Below are 23,344 nucleotides of genomic sequence, written 5' to 3' on the forward strand. Positions count from 1 at the left end.
CAGCACCAGCCATGGCCGAAGGCCACTTCTATTTATAGCCCCAAGGGCTAAACTAGCCATTAGCCCTTCACTGGGCAATGGTCGGGCCGACCGGATGCTCTGGTCGTGTTGACCGGACGCTGGACCTCAGCATCCGGTCGCCCATAGACGGCCACGTGTCCTGGTTCCAACGGTCACTTGACTTGACCGGACGCAGCAGCTTTCAAATGACCGGACGCTGAACCCCCAGCGTCCGGTCGTTTCCAGTAAGGTACCGACCTCGACCGGACGCGTCCGGTCACACTTGATCGGACGCAGCCAGCATCCGGTCACACTCCAGCCTCTGCATCATCGTACGTCAGCCTGACCGGACACAGCTAGCCAGCGTCCGGTGCTTTTAGACCCAGCATCCGGTCAGTTGACCGATGCCAGCGTCTTCGCGACTAACTCGTTCTCACTTCTAACTTCTTCACCCTTGCTCCAATGAGCTAACCACCAAGAATTTGCATCCGGCGCAATAGAAAATAGGCATTCCATTTTCCCAAAAGCGCTGAATCCATCTCACTCCTGCAAACACCACCTCCTTTGTAAATGTGCCAACACCACCAAGTGTACACCACCATGTGTATGTGTGTTAGCATTTTCACAATCATTTCCCAAAGGATGTTAGCCACTCAACTTGCCACGCCACTCGATCCTAGCGACAATGCAAAGTTAGATCACTCGAGTGGCACTAGATGACCGATATGCAAACAAGTTTGCCCCTCTTGATAGTACGACCATCTATCCTAAACCCGGTCATAAACTTCTCTACACACCTATGACCGGTGAAATGAAATGCCCTAGGTTATACCTTTGCCTTGCGCATTCCATTCCATCTCCTTCAATGTCGATGCAACACATACACCAACATGATCAACAATGATATGATCCACTTCATATCATCATGTGATCATATTGGTCCATCGATCTTGACTTTACTTGCTCTTCACAGTTGCCATCGTCCATCGGCGCCAAGTCTTGCTCAAGCTTCACCGCCACGCGGTCCATCACTCCAAAGCCTTCGACTTGCCCTTCATGCTTGCAACCGATCCATCAAGCCAAGTCTTGTCTTGATCTTCTCCATCTTGATCACATGACTCAATGTCATGTCTTATGTGCATTTAAGCTCCTTCATCATCACATGTGTGAGCTTTGCAACATCTCCAAGCCATTTTCACCTTCATGGCATATGTTGCTCATACACATGTACCTGTGGACTAATCACCTGTGTATCTCACATAAACACAATTAGTCCACCTAGGTTGTCACTCAATTACCAAAACCAAACAAGGACCTTTCACTCTGTCAGGCCAAAAAAGGCTTAAAGCGCTCGTCCTGTCGTATCCTGATGGTATCTTCCTGTAGGCGTGCAGGGCATGTTCCTCAGTACTATGGTTGACTCGAATGTCCTGTCATACCCTGTGCTCATCATTATGAAGGAGTAGGGTGCAGTCGTCGGACGAGGTGGAACCAGCCCCGGGACGTCGGGCGAGGCGAAGTCCGACCCTCGGGGGTTGGGTGAGGTAGAGCCAGCTCTCGAGGGTCGGGCGAGGCAGAGCCAGCCCTCGGGGTCGGGCGAGGCGGAGCCAGCCCTTAGTCATCGGACGAGACAGAGCCAGCCCTCGGGGGTCAGGTGAGGCGAGGCCCATTCCTAGTCGTCGGGCGAGGCGGTGCCAGCCCTTAGCCATCGGGTGAGGCGGAGTCCAACCCTCGGGGGTCGGGTGAGGCGGAGCCAACCCTTAGGGGTCAGGTGAGGCACGGCCAACCTCCAGTCGTATGGACAAGAAGTGCAGTTACGTTCTTGTCCGCTTGAAAGCATCAACGTTTGATGGTTATTAGCTTCACCTCATTAGGTACCCCAGTATTAGGTCCCCGACAAGTAGACTTGTGGTTCTTGAGTAGACATGCAACACTGATGGTTTAAGACATAAAAGGGTATGTGTAAGAAGGAAATTTGTTCTTTTAACATTTAAAATTGATACCTATGTTGCCTAACAATGTTAACTCTTGAAAAGGATATCTATGCATAAGAAGGAAGTTTATTCTTGTACTCCCTCCGTTCCAAACTATAAGACATTTTGGCTTTTTTAGATACATTGCTTTTGTTATGTATCTAGACATAGTGTATATTTAAGTACATAGCAAAAGCTACGTATCTAGAAAAGCTAAAACGTCTTATAATTTGGAATGGAGGGAGTAGCACCTAAAATTGATGGTTGTGTCGCCTAATAATGGTAACTCTTGAAGAATGACTTCCAATTTCCTGAATTGGAGCCTCTTCTTGTTATGCTGGAAGGCCATTTTTGGCACTTCTCTTTGTTGCTTGTTCTTTTGTTGGAAATGAACGTTCCATCCACCAGGTAGTCTTATAGAAATTTTCTTTATTAGGGACCGCACTCTGATTTTACTGGGCCAAATTATGGGAGTACAACCTGTGTAGCATTAGTAAAAAATAGGCAACTCGTTGTGGCAAATGCCGGTGACTCCCGTTGTGTCATCTCAAAGAATGGCTAGGTCAGTTGTTACTCCTTTTTTAGGAAGACAAGAGGGGTTACCCCCTACTGGTAATTGCATTAATTAAAGAGAACAAAGTGCAAAGACTGTGGTATATTTCGACATAAAGTTTATGTATGATCGTCTCATTTCTATAATTCTTCCACGTAACACAGGCATACAATTTGTCAAAACCAGAGCTTGAGGCAGAGAGAGAAAGGATACAAAGTGAAGGGGGTTACATTCAAATAGGATGTGTAAATGGAACTTTAAACTTATCCAGAGCTATTGGTATTCTTTTTTTACTTGCTTCTTTCTGTTCATACTTCTCACCTTACCTGATGTCTTGCATATGCAAAATACTTTTCACTACGGAATGCCCTTATATTCAGATACCTAAATTTCTTTTGACTTTGTACCTTCGCATGACAAATTCTAGTGTACTAGGATTCTGGAAGAACCAATATACCAGTTCGATAAGTATATTTTTAAATCTTGGAAGAAACATGATTGATAGAGGTTCAAAACATGATTAATAAGTGTAATTGTTTTGCTAGTTGACACTACTTATTCTGCTAGTTAACAATTTGATGTTGTCTCTATGATTTTCTATTTTATGCTAAATTAATAGCAAGTATTTTCTTATTATTTCAGTTGCAGTCTGAATTTTCAGCATATTTGGATCTGACTTATATATACTATCTCATATATTAGGCTACAATATGAATTTTTAGCAAGTCTTGATTTGAATTATACTAATCTGTATATTTAGCAAGTCATGATCTAAACAATAATATCTCTTATAGCATTCATTACCTTTGGTTCTAAGATTTTCTTACAATATTTTATTTAGATCACAAGCTCTTAATATTGATGAGGGACATCAATACATCATAAGGCCCTAGGGATGCTCCAAAATAATATATTGCAGTCTGAAAGTCTAATGCTCCAGGGGTGTTAGATGCAATCACTACATTGAGTAAGTAGTGGCACACTTTTTGGTACACCATACACAGAGAAGTTGCAGCATGTGTCAAGACGTATACATATCGATAATCCGCATTAGCTTATATGTTTGTATACATACTTATAACGTTCACTTTACCAACACCTGGTGCTTGTGGCCAGATTTGAATTACATATCTACTGTAGAGATGGTTCTAGACTAAACCACCCCTATAAGCAGGTATTATAGGGGCGGCTGGTACTACAGCCGCCCCTACAAATCGATTTGTAGGGATGGTCTGGAAACCGCTCCTATAAATCGGTGATTTGTAGCTACGCTTTGGTAGAAGTGGCTAGCCAAACCGTCCATATAAATATCCATGAGCCGCCCCTACAAAACCTATCTGTAGCCGTGAATTCAAGACTAGAACAAGGACTTCACTTTACAGGTATATATAGCTAGGATCAATGGATCATGCACGCACCATGAACACTCACGTGGAGCCCCATGGCAGGCAGTATCTTAAATATGCCTCGGTGCTACGCGACACGCCTCGATCCCATGCCTTGGATTCCATCTCCCATCTGGGCACAGTCCTATTAAACTCTGAACAACGCTGTCGCCGAAGAAGCTAAGGTTATTAACAACTCACTCATCAGCAGAAGCAGCTGATCGGATGCGTTTTACGAGGCATCTCTTTGGCTAGATCCAGTGTGTCCCTTTTTTATACTCTTGCTCTCTGCATTGCAGCCTTGCGACGCGAGAGTTTTTTTTTTTTAAATGTTGCGGGAGGTGTCACTGGTCAGTGCTTGCGAAGACCAAGAACAAGGTACGTACATAGCCAGTAGGGTTCATGCAAGTACATGCAAATGCTCAACCAAGTGGCGATCGTGTGTGGCTGTGAAGATCGATGCTCGTTGGAGTCGGTAGAATCCGCCGGTTTGTAGCGCTGGACGGACAACATTTCCTTGCCTCTCTAGCTTTTCGTCAGTTTTACTCCTAGACAGCTAGAATCTTAGCAAGTGAAACTACCTCTCGGACTTGGGCCGTTTTTATAGGGAGATGAAGGCACAATCAAGTTTCCAGGGGTTGGCTCGCATAAGTTTCTGGTATTGATATACATGGGGTATCTGCAGTTGGCTACATGTTAAAATACTAGTATTTAGAATGAGCATCTCTAACACATTACCTGTCCTTCATCTCCTGGAGAGGAAGTCTATATAGATGATCTTTTATTATTAATTTGGGTTGTTGTTTTTTTCTTCTCCTCCTCCAACTGATTACCAATATCATTGAAGCCCCCTTTGGAGTAAAGGGGAAAAAATGGAGAAATTCTAGTGAATTGAAATCGTATAGGAAAATTTACTATGTACCTCTTTAGAATAAATGATTGGGTTCCTAAAAATCTTTTGAAATTCCTATGGGATGACTTGTTTCATAGAAATTGAAATTTTACCAAGAGGTTGAACCTCATGGGAAGTTTGCTTTGTGTCACTCTCTCACTCAACGAATTCTTGTGTTTATTATCCCGCACTCCATCCAAACCTTCAGTATCGCAGTTTTCTTTGTTAATCCATAGAATTCAAGATGCAGGCCATTTTATTCTTGTGTTTTTTCTATTGCTGCGTTCCTAGAATTCTGCATTCCAAAAAGACCCTTTAAATAAAGTGGATAGAGGAGAGGAGATGGATTTACTACATTTGAAAGGATGGGTTTTTAAATAGTTAATTAAAACTTTTAGTTATTAAGAAAAGAATAAGTAATCTACTGGAGTGATCTCAATTCCTCGTATGGTGCGGCGAGCTCTAGCAACGAACCAAACGCTCCCCAGTAGCACTTATTAGCTTGCTACCCAAAAATAAACTGAAATGATAAGCAGTAAACGCTGTAACAGTGCTAAATCTAGAAGAGAAACCATTAAAGATGGGTCTCTGAGCTCCAACGACCAACCTGGTCACTCACATCACATGGCCTGCTAGGTGATGAACATCCTGGGGACCCCAGGTGGCAGTGACATCAATACCACAAGGCCCCTTCCATAAACCATGATCGATACTGGTTTTTAATTAGTCATTAATTGTTACATGTATGCATAATAATATATAGAGGAGCCAGATTGATTTGATGGTGGAGTGCATTTACAAAGCAGGTACGTGCCCCCCTGTATGCAGAGCTCCAACTCTTGGCACTGCTACCTGAGAAAAAAGAACGAAGACAATCAGAAAGTACCCTTGAGCGCCCGCTTTCCTCGGCGCACGCACGTGTGGCCCACGTGGACTTGCTTGCTTCGCTTTACGGGGTTCAGGACGGGGCAGAAAAATATTCAGCGATCTAGCAGATTGGATCGCCATGTCCCCATCTATCCATCTATTGCCTCCCTTTTTCTATCCTTTTTTTTTCGAAAGATTATCTCTTGTATTCTAAAAAATGTTTTCTTGCTGGGTTAGAGCAGACTGTGACAGTGTTAGAGCTGCTGGTACATCTCGTTGATATAATAACCTACTATTTGCGCTGTACTAGTACTTCTTCTTTTTTTCAGCTGCGCCTGGTCAGGTTCAGGACTTGGGGCTCAGGAGTATTGTCGTGTTGGTTGAAGACAGGTGAGCAATTTTGTGAGCTCAGGCAGAGTCACAGGCTGTGTATACGAACGTAGTACTAACAAATGCACGGATCTGATCTGATAATACGAGATTCGCAACAGATGACGAGAAGAAAAAGAAAGGAAAGATTAGGGTTATGTTTAGTTTCCTCCAAAACGTCAAATTTTTCAAGATTCTCCGTCACATCGAATCTTTGGACGCATGCATGTGGACGCATGCATGAAGCATTAAATATAAATAAAAAATAAAACTAATTACACAGTTTAGATGAAATCCACGAGACGAATCTTTTAAGCCTAATTAGACTATGATTGAACACTAATTGTCAAATAACAACAAAAATGCTAGTGTCGTTTTGCCAAAAATTTTGGCAACTAAACTGGGCCTAGCAGTGACACTAGATCTCAAGATCGCATCTCGAGATGAACTCTGAGCTTGCAGCGCTTGCGCAGATTCTAAAACGAGAAATACATGGAGTACTCCATACTACAGGCATACAGCCAGAAATGTTGCGTTGAGCTGTGAGGTAAGTTCAGGTGTCTGTCCTGTCTGTCGCCGGATGGAGACGGTTCGGGCGAAGAGTGCGCTACAATGGGAGCCGGGAGGACCTGTGCCAAAGGGGGCCGAAGAGGAAGAAGAGGAGGGAGCCCCTGGCGCTGGCTGCTGACTTGGATGGATCCAATCCATCCAAAGACACGAAATGGGCGGCACCTGCGGCTGTCCTCTGCGTGTCCTCCACACCTGATGCATCTCACATCTCAGGTACTCAAGTCTGTCTGGTGTTGGGAGATGCATACGATGTAACCGTGTGTGTGGAGCCAGCCAGGCCCGGGGCCCCGTCAATTGTTTTCGGTTTGGTCGAGATGTGCAACTGTTTGTTTGTTAGCCAAGCTTATTTAATTAGTTAATCGTATTTTTCTTTCACAGCAAACCAGCATCAACCAGTCCAAACTAGCACAGAAACCAACCAGCAAACACGCCGGTGATCACGATCCATCACTGTAGAAATGGAGAGTTTTCTCCCCAAAGAAAAAAAGTAGAAATGGAGGAGTAGATCAACGTCTGATGCCTGCTTTACATTACTCGCACTTTACTTCACTCCATCAGTTCACTGACTGTTATTCAACCTGTTCGTTTATTGGTTTCAGCCAGAACTTATTAGACAACTAATAATATTTTTCTCTAACAACAAACCAGCACCAGCCAAACTTATCAGCTTAGAAATCAATTAACAAACATGCTGATTGTTGATTGGAACGAGCTGAGTAGTAGCCGAGCAGGTGGTGTTAGCTTCGTTACCTTCAAATCATCACGTGAACGAACTGATGGATTCACATAAGCACGTCCTAGATTCACAAATGATGTGCACTGTGTAGAAGTACGCTAGGTACATGCCAAAAAAATGTCCCTTCTGCCTGCAACGCAGAACTTGGGTCTGTTCGGTTGGTATTAAAATCGGCTGATAAGTTAGCTGAAGCTGTTTTGTTGTGAGAGAAAAATACTGTAGATTCTAGCTGATAAGCCGGTTGATAAGTTCAAGCGAACAGGCCCCGCTGCACCTGCACGCACACAGCCGGACGACTTACTTTATAAGGGGGTGTTTGGTTGCTCCTCCTAAACTTTAGTCGTTGTCCCATCGGATGTTTGGACACATATATAGAGTATTAAATGTAGACTAATTACGAAAAAAAATTACATAGTTTGTGACTAATTTGCGAGACGAATATTTTAAGCCTAATTAGTCCATGATTTGATAATGTGGTGCTACGGTACATACGCTAATGATGGATTAATTAGACTTAATAAATTCGTCTCATGGAGTACTGTCGGATTCTGTAATTTGTTTTTTATTAGTATCCAAATACCTCATACGATATTCTCACATAACATCTCCTAAATTTTAGTCACTAAATCAAACACCCCCAAGCTTACATATACAACAACACACGAGCACGCATCGTCTCTCCTCGTGCTGGCATTTTAAACCCCGTACCAACCATGCAATCCGGGAGGAGCCAGCTGCATGTGTCCTGCATATGCATGCACCGATGCCGGCATTGACCCCAGCGACTTGCACCACCGCATCCTATATACTAGGAGCCCTATACGTATGCTAGCTAGCGATGCTAATCATTTGCACAAGGGTAGTTTGTGTACTTTTTGTTCACTGTCAGACGACTAAGGGCGCGTTTAGTTTCGAAAAATTTTAGCTTTTGACTACTGTAGCACTTTCGTTTGTATTTGGCAAAAATTGTCCAATTATGAACTATTTAGGCTTAAAAGATTCATCTCGCCAATTACAGGCAAACTGTGCAATTAGTTATTCTTTTTACCTACATTTAATGCTCCATGCATGTGCCGCAAGATTTGATGTGATGGGGAATCTTAAAATTTTTTGGTTTTTGGGTGGGATCTAAACAGGGCCTAACTCCCTGGAAAAAAATCGCATCCGTACGTCCACATGCTGCTTGGATGGTGTACTAAAGGATATAAGGTTTATACTGGTTTGGACAGAATGTCCCTACGTCCAGTTCGTTGCTGCTCGTGTTATTAGTACCGAAAAAGGTTCGTAGTAGGGGGTACAAACGGCCGAGAGAGGGACATGTCCCAAGTCTCTGATGGAAAGGTCGAAAGAATGCAAAGAGCTCGGTTGCTGCTTGGCTTTGTGTTGTGTGTGGAATCGATCCGTCCCCCTAGTGGGGTGCCCTGTCCTCCCTTTTATAGATCAAGGGGGAGCAGGGAATACAGATGTGAGAAATAAGAAAAAACCAGAGGGTAGAGAAGGTCCTTCGAACGAGCCGGGTCTTTCTTTCCTCTTGTGCCTGCGTTGCTGACATGGCAGACCGTGTCAGGGATGGCATATTCGCTGATCCTTATAGGGCCATGCTCTGGCCTCATTCAGCAAGTGGGTACGTCACATCCTACATCGGCGGACGGTGCGGCGTGCCAGGGAGCCAAGCTATGACCCTATGCGGAGTAGATGGGAAAGTGACCATACGTCCGTCACTGTAGATGATGTGAGTTCTCTTCTGGATTGTAGTGGTTGTCGTATGTTTATGTTAGGATCCACGTCCGAGGACTGACGGCGGCGCCCACAACACTGTAAGGCAAAAGTTAGCACCTACAACACTGTTCAGGCTCTGTCAGGCCAAAAAGGACTTAAAGCGCCCGTCTTGTCGTATCCTGACGGTACATTCCTGCAGACGTGCAGGGCATGGTCCTCAGTACTACGGTTGACTCGAATGTCCTATCGTACCTTGTGCTCGTCATTATGAAGGAGTAGGGTGCAGTCGTCGGGCGAGGCGGAACCAGCCCCGGGACGTCGGGCGAGGCGGAGTCCGACCCTCGGGGGTCGGACGAGGCAGAGGTAGCTCTCGGGGGTCAGGCGAGGCGGAGCCAGCCCTTAGCCGTCGGACGAGACAGAGCCAGCCCTCGGGGGTCAGGCGAGGCGAGGCCCATCCCTAGTCGTCGGGCGAGGCGGAGCCCAGCCCTCGGGGGTCGGGTGAGGCGGAGCCAACCCTTAGGGGCCGGGTGAGGCGCGGCCAACCTCCGGTCGTATGGACAAGAAGTGCAGTTACGTTCTTGTCCGCTTAAAAGCATCAACGTTTGATGGTTATTAGCTTCACCTCATTGGGTACCCCAATATCAGGTCCCCGATAAGTAGACTTGTGGTTCTTGAGTAGACGTGCAACACTGATGGTTTAAGACATAAAAGGGTATGTGTAAGAAGGAAATTTGTTCTTTTAACATTTAAAATTGATACCTATGTTGCCTAACAATGTTAACTCTTGAAAAGGATATCTATGCATAAGAAGGAAGTTTATTCTTGTACTCCCTCCGTTCCAAACTATAAGATATTTTGGCTTTTCTAGATACATTGCTTTTGTTATGTATCTAGACATAGTGTATATTTAAGTACATAGCAAAAGCTACGTATCTAGAAAAGCCAAAACGCCTAATAATTTGGAATGGCGGGAGTAGTACCTGAAATTGATGGTTGTGTTGCCTAATAATGGTAACTCTTGAAGAATGACTTCCAATTTCCTGAATTGGAGCCTCTTCTTGTTATGCTGGAAGGCAATTTTTGGCATTCTCTCTTTGTTGCTTGTTCTTTTGTTGGAAATGAACATTCCATCCACCAGGTAGTCTTATAGAAATCTATATAAGAACTTTAAATTTGAGGACTCGCACTGCTCATCCGGACTTTCCACAGACGCAGAACGCTGTAGATCAACAGGCGCGTTACTGTTCATCCAGAGCTTTCAACAGTACCAGGTACCGGATAAACAGTACCAACCCGATAAGTTTTTCCCCGAAAAAGGAACAGTGTCAGCCTGATAAAAAAATTCTGTTTTTTTTCCCACCTTCTTCCCACTCGAAGCGTGGGCACCCACGCTAGTTTCCTTTATTAGGGACCGCACTCTGATTTTACTGGGCCAAATTGTGGGAGTACAGCCTGTGTAGCGTTAGTCAGAAATAGGCAACTCGTTGTGGCAAATGCTGGTGACTCCAGTTGTGTCATCTCAAAGAATGGCCAGGTCAGTTGTTACTCCTTTTTTAGGAAGACAGGAGGGGGTACCCCCTACTGGTAATTGCATTAATTAAAGAGAACAAAGTGCAAAGACTGTGGTATATTTCGACATAAAGTTTATGTGTGATCGTCTCATTTCTATAATTCTTCCACATAACACAGGCATACAATTTGTCAAGACACCATAAACCAGAGCTTGAGGCAGAGAGAGAAAGGATACAAAGTGCAGGGGGCTACATTCAAATAGGGCGTGTAAATGGAACTTTAAACTCATCAAGAGCTATTGGTATTCTTTTTTTACTTGCTTCTTTTTGTTCATACTTCTCACCTTACCTGATGTCTTGCATATGCAAAACACTTTTCACTATATATGGAATACCCTTATATTTAGATACCTAAATTTTTTTTGACTTTGTACCTTCGCATGACAAATTCTAGTGTACTAGGATTATGGAAGAACCAATATACCAGTTCGATAAGTATATTTTTAAATCTTGGAAGAAACATGATTGATAGAGGTCCAAAACATGATTAATAAGTGTAATTGTTTTGCTAGTTGGCACTACTTATTCTGCTAGTTAACAATTTGATGTTGTCTCTATGATTTTCTATTTTATGCTAAATTAACAGCAAGTATTTTCTTATTATTTCAGTTGCAGTATGAATTTTCAGCATATTTGGATCTGACTTATATATACTATCTCATATATTAGGCTACAATATGAATTTTTAGCAAAGTCTTGATCTGAATTATACTAATCTGTATATTTAGCAAGGCATGATCTAAATAATAATATCTCTTATAACATTCATTACCTCCAGTTCTAAGATTTTCTTATAATATTTTATTTAGATCACAAGCTCTTAATATTGATGAGGGACATCAATACATCATAAGGCCCTAGGGGATGCTCCAAAATAATATATTGTAGTCTGAAGGTCTAATGCTCCAGAGGTGTTAGATGCAATCACTACATTGAGTAGTGGCACACTTTTTTGTACATGCGCTAATGATGGATTAATTAGACTTAATAAATTCGTCTCGTGGAGTATTGCTGGATTCTATAATTTATTTTGTTATTAATATCCAAACACACCTCATATGACATCCTCACATGACACCTCCTAAATTTTAGTCACAGGATCAAACACCCCTAAGCTTACATATACAACAACACACGAGCACGCATCGTCTCTCCTCGTGCTGGCATTTTAAACCCCGTACCAACCCTGCAATCCGGGAGGAGCCAGCTGCATGTGTCCTGCATATGCATGCACCGATGGCGGCATTGACCCCAGCGACTTGCACCACCGCATCCTATATACTAGGAGCCCTATACGTATGCTAGCTAGCGATGCTAATCATCTGCACAAGGGTTAGTTTGTGTACTTTTTGTTCACTGTCAGACGACTAACTCCCTGGAAAAAAATCGCATCCGTACGTCCACATGCTGCTTGATGCGGACGATCCCCACTCAATTTTTTTCCCAACTCCCAAGGGTTCGTTAGTTTAAGCGGGGCAACGATTGTGAAGGGGGGCTATACGATACGGTGGGTTAGCGCCACGCCAAGCGGCCTGGACGGCGGCGGCGTCGTCGGCACGGCCGTTACGTCCGGCCGGGGCCCTGGCCGACGTCACCGCTCGCCGACGTACGTCCTCCTCTGGCCTCTCCCTCGTCCTCGGGCGGTTGGTTTCGTGCCGTGCGCGCCCGACGCGACGTCGTGGCGGTCGATGACGCACGCCCGCCGGTGACGCGCGCAACGCGACGCATGGCGTGCCCCCCGGCCCGTTGCTTCCGAGACCGTACCAGCGCGGGCGTGCGGGGTGCCGGCCTCTTCCGAGTCTTGCTCCGCTCGCGCTTGGGCGCTTGGCGAGGCAGGCAGGCATGCACGCACGCCGCTTCGGTCCCGTTACGTCGACGCGGCGCGGCGCGTCGCGGGGCAGGCGGGCCTGGCTGGCACGGTGGCGGCACCCACCGCTCCGGCGACGACGGAGGCATGACGCCATGCATCGCACGACGGCGTAGCCATGCCGTACAGCTTAGAGCTTGCGGTGTACAACTGCGCCGCACCAGAGGAAAAGAAATTTGCTAGAGCGAGACTTTTCGTTGCTTTGTTCCCTTTTCATAATGGAAAAAAAGGTGAGCCTTTTCGTTGCGCCCTGGATCACTGATCAGCTCGGCTCGCGCCTTGGGATGGAACGGAGAAGCGACAATCAATCCATCCAATAAAAAAGAGCGTGGAACCAAACAGACACACACGCTCGCAGCAGGCAAGGCACGCACTGTCGCACGCACAGAGAAAAAGGTCTGATGTCTCTCTCTCTCTCTCTGTGACATGAGAGAGAGAGAGAGGGAAAGAGAGAGAGTGAGTGGGACGCGTCATGCATGCGTGCACCAATCCCAGCCTCTCGTTTCCGGCCCGCACTGCACCAGCAGGAAAGCAAGCCCGGCACCGGCAGTATCTCACGGGGGTCGCCGCACCGATCGATTACTGGCTGGCTGGTTGTGGTTGGTTCAGCCGCTCATGGTTGTGGTTGTGGCGAATCCCATCCCTGCCCCCACCACCCGACCCGTATCCATCCGTGCGCGCCTTTGCTTCCGGATAGCGAGCGAGCGAGCATCAGGCATGCATCCAAAAAACCTTTGCTTGCTGCCGAAAACAGACTGCGCCGCGTTTGCTTAAAATGGTCACGGGCACGCAACTTGCTTGGTCCTCCTCCTGCTATGTTCGGTTATCCTCTGCTCACACAGCCAACCAACAAACATATACACAGGTGGGAGGGAGGGTGGAGCCCACGAGAGATTAGGCTTGCTTTGAAGCCATACACTGCCCCGCCGGCTCCCTTTTTCTTGTTGCAAAGTCATCCCCGCTAAAAAGGTCTTCTTAAGAAAGCTTCCCCACTTCCGCTTTTTTTTTCTCTCTCTCTTCGCTTCTTTTATTTGCTTCGTAGGAGTGGTGTGCCTTTTCACCCCCAAGGGCTTGGTGGTGGTGGTGGAACCGTTCTTTTATGATATTTTAATTTAACGTGCGTGCTATATTCGGTTATAAATGGATTGGAAAATAGCATAGGCTTGATAGACACCATGCCATCGGTCTAAAGGTTTGTTTTGATTTCACCTCTAAACTTTTTGAACCAAAGCTCAAAAGAAGTGGTCTAAAATTAGCTCTATATAGCTTAAGAGCTCAAAAGTGAGCTAAAGTGCTCTAAACCTTTTAGATGAAGGGATCCACACGGGACCTGAATCATTTGCCTTGTACATTTGCCTTGTAAACTCTTTGCATAAAACTATTTTTTGAATGGTTTCATGGTATCATTTTTTCCCTATACCTCTAGCTAAGTACTCCGTTACTAGGATTTTTATGGTGCCTTGTGGTCAACCATCGGCCACCCTTCATGCTGAAGCCTGCAGACCGCCAGGGTAACCCAAAGTTAACTGATTGATCACGCGATTAAGGGTGACACTCGCGTCTATTTTCTTATCATATATCTTACTCACTTACTCCTTCTGTCCCTAAATATCTGTCGTTTTCGCTTCCCGAGAAACAACTTAACTAAATATATATTAAAAGTATTAATATTTATGGTACATAATTAGTATCGTTGGAAAGATCTTTGAATCTAGTTTTTTTTAAAAAAAATATTTGAAGATATAAATTGTCGATGCAGAAAGTGACCAATAAGTAAATATTTATAGTTTTGCCGTACGTTATGATCGGAGGTTGCCTAGCAATCAATGGCACATGGTTTGTAGTGGTTCAAGCAATGTGTCCTACGTCCAGTTTGAGTCGGTTGGTGACTTTATTCCTGAGCCCAGGTGCTCGAAGTTTGCAGTAGGGTTACAAACGAGAAGGAGAAAGATGGGGGTACAAGAGATCCAGTCGGACTCCGATCGGAAGGGCCGAGAGCGGCAGGAGCTCCGCTATGAGCTAAGTGTTCAAGCGCGTACTTGAGGTTCGAACTTGACGGTTTTGTGGTTGTGAACTAGTGAACTTGATCGATCTAATAAATCTGGAATTACTTGAATATTGGGAGAGAGCGTATCCCCTTTTATAGATGAAGGGGATGGCCTTACAAGTGAGGGGGGGAGAGTATGTATGCTTCTGAGCCTTGCTGCCCACGCCGCGCGGGTACAGGATGATGGTAGGTGCCCATAATACTATCGAATGTCAGATGCACGTGGGAGGTGGTGTTGTCTTCTTCGGGCATGACAGACGCCGACGCCTGCCACACTGTTGATACCTAAGGTAGGCAAGGGGTTTTTACCATGTTCGTCCGGTATGGTAAAAGCCGACGCCCACAACACTATCGATGCCCAGAGGCATGTGGGGGAGGCCTTACTGCATGGGAGTTAATGGCGCCACAATACTGTACAGGAAAATGTCGGGGCCTATAACACTATTTGTGTTAGGGAGGTTGCAGAATACTATTTCTGCAGGTGTACAGGGTACGATCCCTGGTATCGTGTTTTGACTTGTGTGCTCTGCCTTGCTTTCTCCGTCCGTTCTCCGGTCCTTTCCGAGCGGGCGTCCCCGGTCGGTTGGTCCCGGTCGGGGTCGGTTCTGATCACGCCAGTCGGAGACGAGCAGTGAGCAGGGTTTTTACGTACCCCGGTCGAAGACAAGGGGTCGGAGTCGGAAGTAGTGTTTTGGCCAGGCCTTCCGGTCGGAGAGGCCGTCCGGAGGCGGGCTGGAGACCAAAGTGAGCCCTCCGGTCGGAGAGGTGGGCCAGAGTCAGAAAATAGACGTTGCTCCTCCTCGGCTAGACCTTACGATCGGTGATTGGATTGCCCTTCTAGACTGCTGTTTAGATACTTGGGCCGGCCCATGAGTTACGTGATGTCTGCTTGGGCCGAGCCTTTATTTGGGAAACCAATCCATGAGGGACCCCAGGTTTATAAACCCGATAGGAGCCCCCGAACCCCCGGACGATTTGGACATAATTGTCTGGGGGGTTTTGTTTTGACAGTGGGTGCGCACGAGCGCACCCGCGGGTGTAGCCCCCGAGCCCCCAGGTGATTCGGGCAGAATCGTTCGGGGGGGGGGGGGGGTTGTGTTGCCAGCGGGGGAGGTTTTTGTTTCATCAGCGGGTGCACACGAGTGCACCCGCGGGTGTAGCCCCGAGCCCCGGGTGATTCGGGCAGAATCGTCTAGGGGGTGTTTGTGAGCGAACGTGTGTGCATGTTTTTCAGTCAAGACAGAGTCATCAACCAAGGCGTCGTTGCGTAGCTGAGGCGGTTAGTTTTTAGGGATCAGGTGAGACTGAGCTCGTGGATCCCAGCGTCGATGCGCGCTGTGGGATCGGGCGAGGCAGTTAGTCTTTAGGGATCGGACAAGACGGAACTCGTGGGTCTTGACGTCGGTGCGCGCCGTGGGATTGAGCGAGTCAGAGTTGTGGATCCTGGCCTCCATGTAGCTCACGCAGCCAAGGTAGTTAGTTAGTTAGTTTTAGGGATCGGGCAAGCCAAGGTTCACGAATCCTAATGGGGTGAGTTCAGGGTCGCAGACCCGAGCGCATTTGGTGTGCAGTCGCAGCGTAGCTGGATGGGGCAGGTTTGGGGTCACAGACCTTGGTGTTTGGTGTGCAGTCGAAGCGTAGCCAGATGGGGCAAGTTTGGGGTCACAGACCCAGGTGTTTGGTGTGCAGTCGAAGTGTAGCCGATGGATAGGGCGAGTTCAGGGTCGCAAACCTAGGAGTTTGGTGTCTTGAGCCCCCGAGCCCTGTTGGGCTTTTGGTAGGGGTTAGTTTGAGTTGTGTGTGTTACCCCGTTCTCGGTTTCTCACAACCAGAGGGGCTGAGTTTTGTCCCTTGTCCTGATCGCTGGGGCTAGAGTGACGCGTTCGGTGAGTTCGCTAACGGGTATGATCGAGTGGAATCCATGTCCATCATTCATGATGGGGTCGGCATAGCCCTTTGGTGACATTCCACTGCTCCTTTACTTGCAACCCGGCAGATGCCTAGGTCATTCCGGAGACCAACCCGGTTGGCCTAATGGCCTCCCCTCGATAGAGATTCTTTGGGCTTGGTAGAGGCTTAGGATCGAACGAGAAGGTTGAGATGACCTTGTCTGCTAGACTGGATGAGGGCCGCACGAGGCTCATCTGCATTTTTCTCCCCTGGCTCTGTTTGACGTGGGGCGGCTTCGAGCCCTTCGTCGGCTGGCCTTTAAACCCCGATCAGTCATTGCTCATGTCGAATGAGACAACTACCGCTTCGTGATGCAACATAGAGCGTTGTGATGTATTTCGCTGCATGTGCGATGCTTAGTTCTCGAGCCCCCGGGCGGTTCAGGGCCCAAATTGTCCGGGGGGGGTACGGGCGTATGGAATGAATGCGCGTATGGATGTATGAAATGATTATAAAGAAATAGAGGGGGTCGGTAGTGTTACCTTGATGACTCGAGTGACGGGGTTTGGAGAGCTCCAGTCGAAAATGTCCGATCGGGCCCCGTGCTCGTCGTTCGTGACAGAGTCGACATGGCCTATATGGGGCGTCCCTTCGCTCCCTACCTATCTCTTGGTGTGTTTTTCTGAGCCGTTCAATCGACTTAGGAAGCCATATGGTCTCTCCCGACGGAGATCCCATTTTGGGGTTTTCCAAGTCCCACCTAGGGATGCGAAGGGTCACCTACATGCGGTGGCGCTTTGGTTCTTATGCCCGTTGTGTGGTAGTGGTTGGCGTGCAGTAGTGGTGGGCCATGCCCAGGCCATGTCCTGCCTGATCATTGACCGTTCTGTCAAGCAGGGTGCGTCTCATCGGTCAGGGTGTGTCCCATCTGCATTAAATGGGAAAGAGAGAGTTTTTCGCTCTGTCGTTTCGTCTCTCACGATCGGCGTGCCTTCCCCAACTACTGCACCCTTTTCCTTAAGTAGGAGGAGGGAGAAGGTTTTTGCCCTGTTCTTTTGCCTATTCCTCATCTACTGACTCCTTTCCTTTTCCTTCTTGCCGAAAGCGTTCTTGAGAGCCACAGTAGTTTCTAGGAAAGAAAAGGGAGAGAAAGAGGGAGAAGATAAAAACTCACAAATTATTTCGTGATCTCGGAGCAAAATGTTAGACTGGAGGTTGTCCATGGTGAGGGAGTCGGTTTGAAGGCCTTTGTCGCGAAGGGGTTTCTGCCGCCGAAGGACGTGGTGCACTGGAGGGCTCCTAGGAGGGAGGAGTTTCCACAACCTTGGCTCGGCGAGGTGGTTTCCTTTCTCACCTTCCATGAGCACGGGTTAGGATACCCCACGCACTAGTTCCTGTGCTGACTCCTCAATGAGTGGGGTGTGGAGATACAGCACCTTAATCCAACGGGGGTGCTGCACATCGCCGGCTTTGTCACCGTCTACGAGGCCTTCCTTGGGATGGAGCTGCACGTGGATTTCTTTCGGCGACTGTTCTCTAGGCGAGCTTTGCCGGCGGGGAATCCGCCCGAGGTCACGTCTGTGGGGGGTTTTGCCCTACAGAGGAAACCAAGCGCAGGAAGCTTGTATCCCACATACATCCTCTATGACTCCAACCGGGGTAGCACGGGGAGTGGTTTTACATCAGGAATCCGATGGAGGCGTCGTTCTCGGCGTTCACCGGTGGGATGCGGGAGAAGCAGGATAGTTGGTCGTGGGGCTGTTCCTGTTAGGAGAAGAAGAAGGTGGAGATCATTGAGGAGGAGCTTCGGAAGCTCATGCAGCGTGGCTTTGATGGGGTATGGGTGTTCCACACCCTCTACCACCGCTAGATTGTTTTGTTGGCGGAGAGGTCGCAATTGATGTTGAGGTACAGTGGTCCGTCAGACCCTGATCATGTGTCGTCGAAGGAGCTACCGAATGATGAGGTTTGGAGTCACCTCAACCAGGTGCTGCAGCTGAAGCCCAAAGAGAAGGTCAAGGGAAAGCCCAAAGAGAAGGTCGAGGGAAAGCCCATACCTCTCAATGCCTTGGTGGTGTCCAAACTGGTCTTTTCCTCCTTTGTTTTCCTACTTTTTTTATCTTGGGCCGCTTGTTGCGTAGGGGCTTGATGCTTATAGGTCCCGACCGCACCTTCTGAAGGAGCCGGAGGGTGAGGTGCAGCAGGCTGCCCAGAAGGAGGCGGCGGATGCCAGGAAGAAGAAGAAAGCCGAGGTGGCTCATCGGAGGTATAAGAAGGAGAAGGAGATTGCTCGGTGCATGAAGGCTAGGGGAAATAAGAGCGACGTCGAGTCCGAGCTCGAGTCAGGGGATCCCACAGATGTGGATGACATGGTTTTCTCTGAGGAGGAGGAAAGTCGGGAGGTCGTTGTGACCTCGACAGAGCGTCATGACCCTACGGTGATGTCCGCTGGTGATGAGCAGGAGGCGGAGAGGCACATGGTGGTTCTCGTGCCGAGGAAGCATGCGGCAAGCACGAACACCATTGGTGAACGGGAGGCAAAGCGGACACGGTCACCATGCCCCTTAGTGGCGTCGTCGGTCCCGTCCCCACCTACCGTGGACGTGGTGGAGCAAGCCGGGCAGTCTAAGGAGCAGGCTGGCACCCGTGTGTCGCTGGGACCAGTGCCGGCGCGTGACTCGCAGCCGGAGGATGCCCCGCCTGCTGCTCCAGTCGGGGCATCTTGAGCCAAGGGTCACGATGACCTACAGGTCGATCAGGAGCCGATTGGGATGACTCCGCCCCCAGCTGAAGTGAAGGGGTGTGAGTCGTAGCCTAGGAGCGATCCTAGCCCTGTAGGCCCATCGACGTCGGGTCTTGCCTTCAGAGTCGTGCCGCTTACCTCCTGGTATATTTTTTCTTTATTTCTTTTCGATCTTTTGCTGTTGAGTCTTTTTAGGGTATGACTTACCTACACTTTTTTTGTCCATGGTCGGGCGATGATGGGGTTGAGCATCGCCCCAACTCCCGTGCATGAGACTTGGAGGCCCACCCAATAGCGCGTCGCAGCGAGCGACGGGTGGAACAGGGTGGCGGCGGTGAACCCTTCCCTTCCGAGGGTGGTGCCCCCCGGGTAGGTTACTAGTTTGGTGGTAGTGGCAGCGTCGGCATTGGCGGCGATCTCGGTGCTGACGATGGAGGTCGCGTCGGAGGTAACTCTCGTGGCCCCTCCTGCACCAACCGAGGCGAAAGAGGAGGGGGAGACCGAGCTCCCTACTTCGTTGGTTGGAGGGATGCATGGCTCACCCTTGCGGTCAGAGCCAAAGGCACCAGGGGAAGACATGGCCAGGATAGAGTCGGAATGCTAGGCGGCTGCCCGCGCAACCGAGGTGGTGGATATCCTGTCTGACGATTATGCGTGTGACATGGTGGAGCTATTGGTGTCATCACGGGAGCTGGCAACGGTTCAATCAGAGGCTAGGCCCTCCGATGGGCTACCGGAGGGTGAGCTAGAGTGGCCCTACCCTAAGGCCTAGCAAAGGTGTGGTTCGTCCTTTGGGTTTCTTAGGAGTGTTAGCTCTGGGACATCCTTGGGGGGAAAGGGCTTGCCATGGTGTCTGAAACTCGCCAACCTATCCTTGAAGCTCGAGGATGCCTAGGAGTAGGTCAAGTCCGCCCAGTAGTTAGTCTAGGTCGACCTGCAGCTCGTCATGGAGGTAAGTTTCCTGTATTTGTCCTTGACCTCTGGATATCTTGTTGGTTGCCTCAGCATGCTTGCTTTTCGTAGGGTCTGAAGGAGATGTCATCCCATAAGTCCCGCTTCCTCCGGATGGAGCATGCTCGGGTGGCTGAGCTTGAGCGTTAGCTAGAGTCCACCCATCGTGAGTCCTAGGACCCGATGGCTGAGGTGACCATGGCGCGGGCAGAGGGGTAGTGTGCAATAGAGCGGGCAACCGCCATCGAGCGGGGGCTTGAGGCGGCGAAGGCCCACTAGGCGGAGACCGAGGCGGGGTTACGGACATCCCTGGTAGACATTGAGGTAGCGCTCCAAAAATCCCTAGAGATTGTTGAGTCAGAGCGGAGTGCCTTGGTGTCGGAGTGGAACGCCCTAGAGTTGGCACAGAAGGCCCTGGAGTCGGAGCGAAAGGCCCGGTCGGACGTAGATCAGGAAGTGCTCATGTTTTAGGGCCAAGTGATGGGGACGGAGGAGGCGAGCGCCTGGTTGAGCGAGCAGGTGGCCCGGTACGTGGAGGAATTCTCCACCCTTGAGAACTTCTGCATCGGTACATACCTTTTCTGTTTTTCATCGTGTTAGTTTCTTCCTTTAGCCTATTTTTGAGCTTGTCGTCCTTCTCTCAGAGCTGAACAGAAAGGTGAAGTCATTGGAGCGGGACCTAGAGACGATCAAGGTGACCTTTAGTTAGAATGCAGAGGAGATGGCCAAGTCCCATGAAGAGCGACATGCTCTTGAGGGGGAACTTGACCAGATCCGCAACGTTGCCCAGCTTGTCATCTTGGAGGTCTTTAGGTCGGCGCCAAGTACTAGCGTGCCCATTGTCCAGCTGGCAGAGGTCCCGGATGCGGTCCGAGACCTTATCACAAGTGGGCTGTTCTACAGAGCATCGGGGGTGTTGACCTTGGTGGCGACGTACCACCCGAACCTGGACTTCGCCACTATCTGCAGTGGGTATGCTGACGGCTTGAGCATGGAGGACATCTAAACGCTCAGGGAGAGCTTGTTGCCGCACGCAAGGTTGGTGGTAGAGCGTGTGTCAGGAGGACATCGCCCAGCCTGTGAATGGCACGAAGCCTGGGTCGGAGGTGGGTATCACCCCGGCTCCGACTGAGCCAGATGTTGTCCCATCAGGGAGTGAGCAGACTGCGCCCTCACCAGTCGTACCGACAGTAGATGCCACCTAGCTGCCCCAATAGTTTGTAAAGTATAAGAAGTTTAGTAGATGTAAAAAGATTAAGTTCATGGGGGAACCCTCGTGTAAACGTTCTTGTGTACTTAATGACTACAGTCGGTTTCGTTTTTTGTGATGGAGTCACTCTGTTCGGGGAAGCTTGTCCCTTTTATTCCTTAGCTTTCCCTTAGCATGATTTTGTTTTTTATTCTTTCTTTCTCGTACTTGCCCGTTCTTCCCGTAGGCCGCAACCTTGGGAGCCCGGGGCGTGGCCCGCGAGGCTTAGCTGCTCGTAACCATAGGGAAGGCGGGGGTGTGATTGGATGGAATGTTTTAAAGCAAAGCTACATAAAGCAAATTAAAGCAACGAACTACCCTTTTGTTTAGGTAAGAAGGAGTTTCACCATATGATAGCAAACAAAAAAGAGAGGTAGTAGTGTACCCTCGTGGAGCCCCTGAGCGACCCGGGCCAAAAAGTGTTCGAGTCAGGGTGCTCGCTAAGTAAGCAATGGTAAGACTAAAATTTAGGGGAAGAAAAAACGACATAGCTGCTCCAAGCGTTTGGTGAGAATGTCATTGTTGTCGTCCTTCAGTCAATAGATGCCCGGTTGGATCACTTCAACCTTCAGTCATCCGGATCCTTGTCCGCTACGCCCCCTTCCTTGGCCGCTGCTTCTGCGCCTTTTTCTTCCTTTGGCCCGCCAGCCTATCATAGAAGGCGCTTGAGGAGCTCGTAGTCTTTGTAGAGGTGTTTGACGGGGTAGGCATGGTTGGTGCATGGGCTCTCCAAGAGCTCTTGGAAGTGGCTCAGAGGGTCCTGCTGGGGCTGCTTGCCTGTGTGATCAGCCGTGGCGACTAACGCGGAGTTAGCCGGTTGGCGGTGATCTTTTTTGTTCTTTTTCAATTTCTGCGTGGAGGGGCCCTTGTCCTGATCCTAGTGCTTGGCCTTGCCTTTGCCTCGGCCTCCGTTGGAGCACGGTGGGAGCTGGAGGCGTTGGGCAAAGGTCCGTGGTCCCGGACCATCCGGGCTAGGACTTTGGTCGCTGCTACGAGCGTCTCGGTTCAGCCCAAGCCAGTTGTGTATAGGCAATTGGTGCAGAGCAGTCATCAAGTCAAGACGAGGCACCGATGCGGCATCTTGTGCTGCGCTTGGCGGTTGTAGTGGTGAGCGGGTGGAGCGACTCATCTGCTGCGTCCCCATTCCCCTGGTGGGGAGTGAGGCCGCGAGTCGGTGTCGCGATACGGAGCTCTCCTCTTGTTGAACGGCGGTGGTCTCCACTAGTGCCCAGAGGTTCCGGTGGATCACCTGTTCCTGAGGGTCGTTTGGCTCGGGCAGGCCGCGCAGAAGCATTGCCGTAGCGGCGATGTTCTGATTGGCCCGAGCGAACTGTGGGGGATCATTCCCCTATCCATGGTGTTGCGCTGGACCCGATGGGCATGACCCCAGGCGCCGCTCGCCGGTCTATGCGCATAGGGCGCAGCGTGGTGCGCCGAGCATGCTGGCGCAGTCGGTGGCTGGTGCAGCCACTATTGTCATAGTTCCTCACCGTGCTCCCATAAGAGCGCGGGGGTCTCCGCATGAGGGTCCAGAGGGGTGTGAGTCTGTAAGGACTCTATTACCACCGATGGCTGTCCCAAAGCGTATGCCATAGCGCACTCCCAGGACAGATGGTGGCGGGGTGCCACGTCGCCGATGCTAGAGCCGTCAGTCTCAACATCATCGTCCATGAGGCCGAGGAAATAGGTGGGAGCATAGCTCGCCATCCCCACAAATTCAGACATGAGAGGGGGTGGTGCTGGCATCCTTCGGAGCCCCCGGGCATACGCATCCGCGGGAGATGTGAGGCCATAGGGGAACTGGTCGTATGGCGGTCGCGGCGGGGACAACGGGGTCCCTCTGGATAATCGGCGGAAGATAGAGAATAGTAAGTAAATAACAGTATGTACATTACTCACAGCGGGGTTTGAGTAGAGAGTTTGCTCGGAATGAAGCGCAGATACCACATCGTCGAAGTCTTG

The 23,344-nt window shown here is 49.1% G+C and overlaps 1 pseudogene; it reads left to right on the top strand.

Moving 5' to 3' along the window:
* LOC136469512 (probable protein phosphatase 2C 58) overlaps positions 1–11,255 on the top strand; it is a 54,763-nt pseudogene extending 43,508 nt beyond the window's left edge.
* Positions 11,256–23,344: the final 12,089 nt, after the last annotated feature.

Source organism: Miscanthus floridulus, chromosome 8 (genome assembly GCF_019320115.1).
Source record: "Miscanthus floridulus cultivar M001 chromosome 8, ASM1932011v1, whole genome shotgun sequence".
In the NCBI taxonomy this organism is placed as follows: Eukaryota; Viridiplantae; Streptophyta; class Magnoliopsida; order Poales; family Poaceae; genus Miscanthus; species Miscanthus floridulus.